The following is an 8,818-nucleotide window of genomic DNA, read 5'->3' as shown; positions in this document are numbered from 1 at the left end:
CTCCTCCAGGCAAGTAGTGAAGGCATTGAGAGAGAATGGTGATGATGATGCTCCAATTCTAATGTAGAGTTGTATATCGTCGGCATAGCAGTGAAAAGAGATGTTATGTCGATTAATAATTTGACCCAAAGGCAGCATATAGAGGGAAAACAGCAGGGGCCCTAATACTGACCCCTGTGGGACACCACAGGAGACAGAGACAGCCTGGGACTTGGCCTTACCAAGGCTAACACATATCTTGAAGGCGTTTATTCATGAGCACCTAACTGAGAATACTCAACAACTAATTATGAAATACCGTATCTGGGTAGTGTTCGAAATGCAAAAATACTGGGCTGTCTATGTTCCTTATTCCATCTTGTGTGTAAAGAACATGAGCAAGTAAAGTGGTAATTTTATTTTACAGCTAATGTGTTTATCATTCACACTCAGCTGATGGTCAAGATGGTGCAATGGGGAGGAACTTAAAATTTTCATTTTATATAAAATTAGTGTGAAAAAGAGTTTATATGTTTAAGGCATTTCTTATTAGAAATTTAAAATTTTGTATTAAATAAATGATAAAGGAAAGGAGTCTGGAAACACGTTTTTTTATTCACTTTTTTCATATTCTAGAAAATGTTAAAAACCAACTCCACCCTTTTTTCATACTTTTCAAAGCAATGTAGGAACCATGACCACCACATGACAGTTTAATAAAAAAAATAACTTAAGAATTTAAGGTCTTATACATTAGGATCAGGTTGTGTAGCAAAAAAACAATATAACATCACAGGAACAACCAAATAAGGAAGCTAACCTTCAGAGTCTACTTATGATTGGTGTGCACTTTTAATTTTCGCCAGATAATTGGATTAGTATGACCTATAAAACTCTTAAACACAAGTATTGTTTATGAACAACTATTAAATCAAAAATTAAAATAAAAAACAAAACAAAAGCAAAAATAAATCAAAACAATTGAAACATTAAAACAAGTGCCTAAATAAAGAAATCAGTTCAAAGTTGAGCAAAATAAAATGTTGTGATGCAGGGAAGCTAATATCACCTTATGAGGACATGAGTCTTAGTAGGTTAAAGGGCACACATCAGTTGATTTTTGTAGGTAAGTCTACAAGTATCTTTCAAAGTTGAGCTAACCTATAAAATGTAACCTGGAATTTAATATTTTAACTACTTAACATCTTGTTGCACCCAACAATGTCTATTGCAGTTTAAGGTTGTCCACAGTGTCGGGTCCTTCGAAGGATGCGGCCGCTGACTTGGGGCACAGCATTAGAGCATGGGATGATTTGTGACCTTGACCTTTGACCTTGAGCTTTGACAGGATCACCACCAAAATGTAATCACTTGTTCCTTGTACCATGTTTTACGTTTCCTAAACATTTCATGAAAATCTGTTCATAACTATCTGAGTAACCCAGTAGACATCCATCCATCTTCTTTAGCCACTTTTCTTTCCTGGTGACGGGGAGCTGGTGCCTATTCCCTGCAGTCACTGTGCGAGAGGCGGAGGACACCCTGGACAGGTCGCAGGGCCACATAGAGACAAACAACCATTCACACCTAGGGACAATTTAAGAGTCACCAATTAACCTAGCATGCATGTTAGGTTGGGAGGAAACCAGAGTACCCGTAGTAAACCCATGTGTGCACAGGGAGAACATGCAAACTCCACCCAGAAAGCCCCTAGGTCAGGAAGCAATCCTGCAACCTTCTTGCTGGGAGGCAACAGCTCTAACCACTACGCCGCTGTGCCACCTGGGTCACCTTAATGTCTTATTATTTACATTATTAAGTTAAATCATTTTTCAAACTCTGCAGCAGAAAAACTAAAATGTGCACTGTCAAAATCAGCTTGCTAGTTTTCCTTTAGTAATTGTGCTATACTTTGTTTTTACTGTAAAGATACTTTTGAAGAAAGTTGCTGAAGATTTTTTTTCTTTGGTTTTCACAGTGTGAAGCACCTCACAGACATTTCAGTCCAGTGATGTGCGGTGAGGTTCATGGTTGGTGAGGCACTGACTCCTTTAGAGTCAGATATACAAATATATAAACCCAAAAGGGCAGCTTATTCAGGTGGCTAGTGGTTATTTCACATCTCATCAGCGTTCTTCACACACACACTCTCTCTCTCACAAGGTAAGGTACGTATTAAAGGTACGTGAAGATAAGAAAAAAAACGTTACAATTACCATTTTGGCAGTCCGACGGAGCAAAACACAAAAATTAAAAATTAATTTTTAATTAGAGTCACAGCAGTGCACGTGACTGTCACTGGCCTCTGCGTGAAAGGACAGCAGCAACAAGCACCCACTGGCTCACGTACACCCCCCTTTAGTGCGGCAGAGTACTGCCTGCCTCTCCCTTCACCTTTTCACCGCGGTTTTATGTCCCCTCAGCAAAACTAAATATGTTACTAACAAACATTAAACGTAGATGGCTAAAGACATTAGCCAGACTGTGGGAAATCAGGGAATATAAATGTATATGCGTCATGAATGTTGGTTGTCTTTTAGGTTTCTGTGTTTATGTCTTGTCACCATTCACCTCCCCAGTAGTTTTCCATTCATGCCTGCCACAGCCACCTCACCTGCTCCTCGTCTAGTCCACAGCTGCATCCTATTATCATCTTTACCTCAGTGTTTAAAACCGGTCTCTGTCTCTCCATACTCCACTGGGTCATTCCACTCCGTTCCTTTCGCCACGTTATTTGTTTCCGTGCCTTGCCTTACCTTGCCTTTTGGATTTTATGTTTGTTGATCTTTGCTGCCATGCCAGTTTTTTGTTTTTGTTAAGTTTTACTTTAATAAATTACTTTTCTTTTTAAAAATGACAAGTCTGTGTTCTGGGTTCGCCTCTGTCTACCCGTCTTCTGACAATATGCAAACGTTATTTTGACGACATGCAGCGGTACGGCAACAGGCACAGGCCAATTGCATGTATCAACCCAGTTTGTGATGGATTGCACATTCAGAGGTGAGGCTCGGCTCGTTGCTGCCGCACCTCGCGTTTCACCCTTGTATTTGAACTGGAAATATGCAATTTCAGCGATTTTGACAATAAAAATGCGATTTTGACTATGAAAATGTTCGAAAATTAGTCATACATAAAGATCACTGGACAAATATTAAGATTCATTTTATGTTATAATTTTTTTTCTTGTCATGATGACAGGTGAGGCAGAGCCTCACCTGCCTCCCCTGCCTGCACGTCCCTGTTTCAGTCTGTGGCCTTGACTTTTCTAACAGAGTGCAACGCTTCATTGTTGACTGAAGAAAATTGCTAAAGTTCCAAAAAAAGTTTCTTTGAAGGAAAAAGCAACCAAGAAAAAGGGCTATTTTATTGACCAGAGTAGTGCTGTCCACTATTTCCACCTTGATTTTTTTTCTGTTTTACTTCAACTTCTATCATTGAGTAAATCATTGATAAAGTCTCTGAGTCACAGCATTTCACCAGATTTCTTTTCTCCACAAAACTAATGCATTCAAATTAGACCAACGAAAATACAAAGTGCATATGTAAACATGCAATCATATATTCATAACAGCTATTCATATTCCATATTCCACTAACTCTTGCTCTAACACATGCGTACACCCCCTGCCCCCACACACACCTGTTCCGAGGAGATAAGTGTTGAAGCTGTGAACAGAATCAGAACCCTCTGAGCATGGAAAGTGGAAATCTGCTCCCCTCAGACCTACACAGCTGAGCTCCAGCAGCCATTCATTCATACAACCATCCTGTCATCTTTATTTTCTGCAAACTGCTGAACAGCAGAATAAAAACATCCATAAAGTTAATAAAAAAGAAAGAAGCCCCATCCACTCCACTGCAGATATTTGTATTGCCTATTGCCAAAGGCAAAAGGGCAATAATGTTTTTGCCCATGTGTGCCTGTGTTTGCTTGTACTCCTATCAAAATATCTCATAAAGCACTGTATGAATTGTAATGAAACATTTGGAATTTACTCATTGACCTGACATCTATAACTGAGTGACATTTAGAGTCAACTCCATTCAAGATGGCCACCACAAATGCACAAATGGTTTTGGAAGAATCCAAGAAGGCAAACTGGAACATGAGTGCTAGAGAACAAACTAAGACTTTAATAACAATGAATAAGCAGTTGACAAGGCAGTAAACAAACTATCAAAGAGACGTAAACAACAAAGAGCACACAGGGAACAAGTAGGAGAACAACCAGTATGACATTAATAGGTGAGTAAGGACTGTGAGTTTAAGTAAGAGGGTAGGGATGAGAACAAGTGAATGCAGCTGGTGTGATTGGAGACAGGTGAGAGATGAGGAGCAGGACTGACTGAGGGAATGAAATGGAGAATGATACAGGGGAAAACAACAATAGAGTACTAAATAAAACACAAGGAACAATAAGACAAAATAGACTGAATAAGTAAGACACAATTACAGAAAGAATAAAAACAGAAGAAACCAACAACCACAAAACCTCAGAATCATGACAGTGACCTTGGAAGATTAATGCCTCAGATCAACCCACTTAAGTTTGTAACCACAAAACTTAAGTGGGCTGTTTACAGATATATACGTATGTACAAAATCAACAGGACACTAAGACTTTATTGAAAACTCAATGGGAATGTGGAAGCTGAAACTAGAGTCAGCATCAAATGTGGCATATACCAAAGCAAGGCAGCTTTTATTTGAAAAGCACATTTCAGCAACAGGGCAACTCAAAGTGCTTTACATAAACAATTAAAATCATTTTGCCAAAGTACAAAAAATAATAAAAGCATATTGAAGGAAAAAAGTGTAAAACTACAGATGCACAAATAAAGAACATTTAATACAATTAAAAATTAAAAGCAAGTTTTGATTAAGAGCTGGAACAAAAAATAGAATAATACTTAATTTTTTTCTTTTTTCTTTGATTTTTTGTTTTAATCAAAGGCAGCAGCAAACAGGATGGAGCTTACAGTTGTAGTAGTCTGTCAGTTTTCTATGAGTTTGTGCCACATATTTGGTGCATAAAAGCTGAATGCAGCTTCTGCATGTTTGGTTCTGATTCTGACGACAGAGAGCAGATTTGATCCAGACAACCTCAGAAGTCTTGACAGTTTATAATGCAGCATAAGTTCAGTAATGTATTTCGGACTCAGAGTACTTAAGGCTTTGTAAACCAGCAAGCAACAAGATATTAAAGTCAGTTCAAAATGATGCTTTGTTCCCACTCCTGTTCTGTGAAAGTTTGTACCCCCTTAGCCAGATGACTGAGAGAGAATTTAGTTAAATTCAATTCAGTTTATTTCGATAGCATCAAGTCATAATAAAAGTCTTCTTAGGGCACTGTACAAAAACATTTACATACATTATAAAAGCCAATTAGTAAAAGTTATCTATCTAAGGAAGCCCACAGACTGTTTTGAAATGGATAGAACAGCTGGTCCAGGTATAGTTTCTATTGGAAGAAAGACAAAGTAAAACACATGTTAATGATATAAATAATTAAAAATGCAAACATGAAGAGTGGAGCAAGTAAAGACAGCAGCAGAGTGAGGAATTATGGTTAATTTGTCCTTCAGGAGTCTAAGCCTATAGCAGCCAAACTAAGGGATAGCTCAGGAAACCCAAGCCAAGCCAAACTACAGGATTTACCAAAAAGTAAAGTATTAAGTTTAGTCTTAAAGGGGAAATGAAATAAATGGGGTGATTGTGTTGGTGGTGTTACCTCCTTGGTTGATGACATAGAAGGAGGCGGGGCCAGCTGTGGCAGACCTGTAGGACACTGAGGAGGTTACTGACACAGTGTTTATCAGTGAAAATGGAAACATAAGAAGAACTGAGTTTTGTTAATAAGAGTACCGGTTTGAAACCCCCCCTTTTTTTGTTTTTGGTGTGGAGTGATGCTGACATGAACTCAAGCCCCACATTTCACAAGGGGAACCCCCAGGTTTTACAGTGATGTCACACAGTCTTCAAGGAGTTTCCCATCTGGACAGCTCGAGTCTGCCAGTCCGGTTCAACAGCAGGAGGCTGTGGTTTTATTGAAGGTTTGTATTTCAGTGACCAGACGTTGGGTTGGAGCAAAACAAACCACATCCATCAAATGTTCTTGTCCTTTGGGAAGCTGACACATGGCACAGCTATTGTAGTTTTGGGTTGGTTTGCACAATTAATTGCAACACACTGAAGCATTTCACCCCCACACTATCTGTAATTGCTATTTATTGCCTTGTTCGTGTTCCTGTGCTTGGCACTCTGTACATCATACTGTGTGATCATAGAAAAGGCTGAAGAGACCCTAGTAATTATTTTTCATCTTTTCTTATTATTTTAAATTTCTGTAAATTTTTTAAAAGGAGACTTTGAAAACAAGCACCTTTTATGACCCTTCTAATTTATGTTAGAGAGAAGCTAAAACTGGATAAATATAATCTCTCCTTCTAACTCTCATTGGAACTCTGGTAGCAGCATTTTGGATCAACTGAAGACTTTTTAAAGGTGAACTGAAATCAAATCTAAAAAACATGACATATGATGAATGTCATTTAACTAAACATTTCCACACAGCTTTGCAGGGACCCATTTCTCTGACCTAAAACCTAAATAACTTGTTTTTAGCATTTTAGTCAATAAATGCCGAAGTGGGGTGATTTGTGGGGCGGAGTTGCCGTCCGGGGTGTGCCCTGGCTGGTACTGAAGAAGCAAGAATGCCGCTACTGTCTGGTTGTTTACTAGTGGAAATGCAAGAAAAAGCCTGTTTTGAATTCAAAGAAATGACAGAAGACTTTGCAGGAGTAATGGATATACAACCTCACCAGTATGAATCTGAACCGACAGCCGGATCTCCAGAATCAAGTGAAAACTCTTCAGATTCAAATTCTGATGATCACCATGGCCAACAAAACAATATTTGCATAATAACTGAGTTAGGAACGTGGAACATTGAAAACTGATTACCCCCAGATCATTGTCATGACATAGTACACAACACTTTTTAAAAAAAATTTTGTTAATGTAACATTTAACCCTCTAGGGTCTAGGGTGAAACAGGATGTTTTTGGACTATTTTAAATGTCCTTCATATTTCACCCTAAAAATGTTTTAACCTGCCATGTTTGGAGTCATTTTTTTCAGCACAACCTCCCAAGTGTGAATTTCAAGTTATTTTTTACTTTTGACCTACTATATTAACACAAAAGACCTAAAATCACACAAAAACATAAAATCTGAGAGGAAAAGTCTTAGTTTTTTTACTGTATAAACCACAAACATACTTAATAAAATGTTTTTACAACTTAGAATGCAAATATAATCAGTAACATTCATAAACACATGAACAAATTGAGCAAACAACAAAGTTATATACACTTTCTCCATTAAAATGCTGACAATTTCTTAGGTATTTTTTTGACAAAACAATCAGGAGTTATAATAAATTGCCATAAATCCTTTGTGCTACTCATATAAACAGTTTCTGTCCAAAACAAGGCAGAGGGGCACATCACATTCTTAGTTTTGGTCATTTTCTATGTCCTGTTCATGCAGGATCATTCAGGTAAATGTTATAAAATATATCCTAATGCATGCTTAAAATATGCTTCCAAAATATGGATTTGAATTTGTCTCTTGTTATAATTTTGGCTGGAAGTGTCAGGATCTGGGGTTTTGAGTGTGTCTCTCTCCATTGGCTCCCTGCTGGGAGTGGCCTGGAGCAGAGCTGCGCACCTGCAGCTCGTTGGGGTCATCAGCCAGGGAGGATTTAAGGAGCTGCTAGACTTCGCCTCCCCGCCGGATGATTACTCCATCACAGTAGTCTCTAGCCCGTTAGACACTCCCCTGTGAAAACACTCCGTATTGCGACTGTTTTGAGAAAACCTCCGCTTCTCTCACTCATTCTCTGTCTCTCATTCCTAGGTAGTAGCCTGACTCTGAAATCCAGATTCTACCTGCAGCTCCAAGCCTCACTTGTCTGCCCGCTCCAGCCCCAGTTCGTTCCTGTCGGAGACACTCACCTTGGAACTCTCGAGTGGACGCTCGGAACCAGCCTGACACTTCCGCCCCTCCGGTTGAGAAGCCTCTGTGAAGACGTAAGCCAACACACCTGCTGTCCCCATCTGACAATCAGTCTTCCTCTGGTGAAATCACTAACCCCTTGCTCCGCTTCCAGAATCTGATCCAAAAGGACCACCTGCAAGACACCTATAATTGTGTTGCTGTAAATAAACTTCTTGACTTACTGTTGCTTCCCGCGTTTGATTCTGCATGTGGGTCAGAAGCCTACCCTCGAACATGACAGGAAGGGAGACAGACAAAATGTGGTTCTGCCTCCAGTAATCCTTTTCTAAAAAAAATAATGGATAACCTAGTTCATCAGCAAAGTCCTCACTTTCTGTCCGAGACTCTATTATTAGGGTTCCAAGCCCGCGGAAGCAAGCGGGCGGCCAATGCAAGGCATGGCCGTTCGCCTGCTCCCAGCGGAGCAGGGAACCCTATTGTTTTTGTAAGGATTTTTCACGATTGTGTATTATTATTCTTCTCCGGTAAAACAACGTGGCCAGAAAAACGAGAAAATGCTGGGGAAAAGCTAACCAGACAGCCTGATACAAAACCCCTACCGCTACTCAGACAAAAAAAATCATATCGTCCCATGCCTAGGGGGCGCTATAACAAAGGACAATGCGTTTCTGCCAATAACTCCTAAACCGTAAGTCCTACACTCAAAATCTTGATGGCACCTGAAACTATGGATGATTCTGCATCTTTTTTACATTGGCCACGCCCACTTCCGCCTAACTAGATTTTTTGCTATAGCGCGATAAAGGCAAAACCTAC

At 39.4% G+C, this 8,818-nt stretch overlaps 1 long non-coding RNA gene across 3 annotated transcripts in view; it reads left to right on the top strand.

The window, feature by feature from the left end:
* The window catches only part of LOC119617932, a 36,449-nt gene extending 27,739 nt beyond the window's left edge, over positions 1-8,710 (top strand). For 2 of the 3 annotated variants that reach the window (XR_005234399.1, XR_005234397.1), the window contains one exon: positions 7,901-8,710. This is a non-coding gene — a long non-coding RNA (uncharacterized LOC119617932). The remainder of the gene's footprint in view (positions 1-7,900) is intronic. The other variant, XR_005234398.1, reaches the window with a different exon arrangement.
* Positions 8,711-8,818: the final 108 nt, after the last annotated feature.

The sequence above is a fragment of the Kryptolebias marmoratus genome, linkage group LG18, assembly GCF_001649575.2.
Source record: "Kryptolebias marmoratus isolate JLee-2015 linkage group LG18, ASM164957v2, whole genome shotgun sequence".
In the NCBI taxonomy this organism is placed as follows: domain Eukaryota; kingdom Metazoa; phylum Chordata; class Actinopteri; order Cyprinodontiformes; family Rivulidae; genus Kryptolebias; species Kryptolebias marmoratus.
This window is presented reverse-complemented; position numbering and strand designations above follow the sequence as displayed.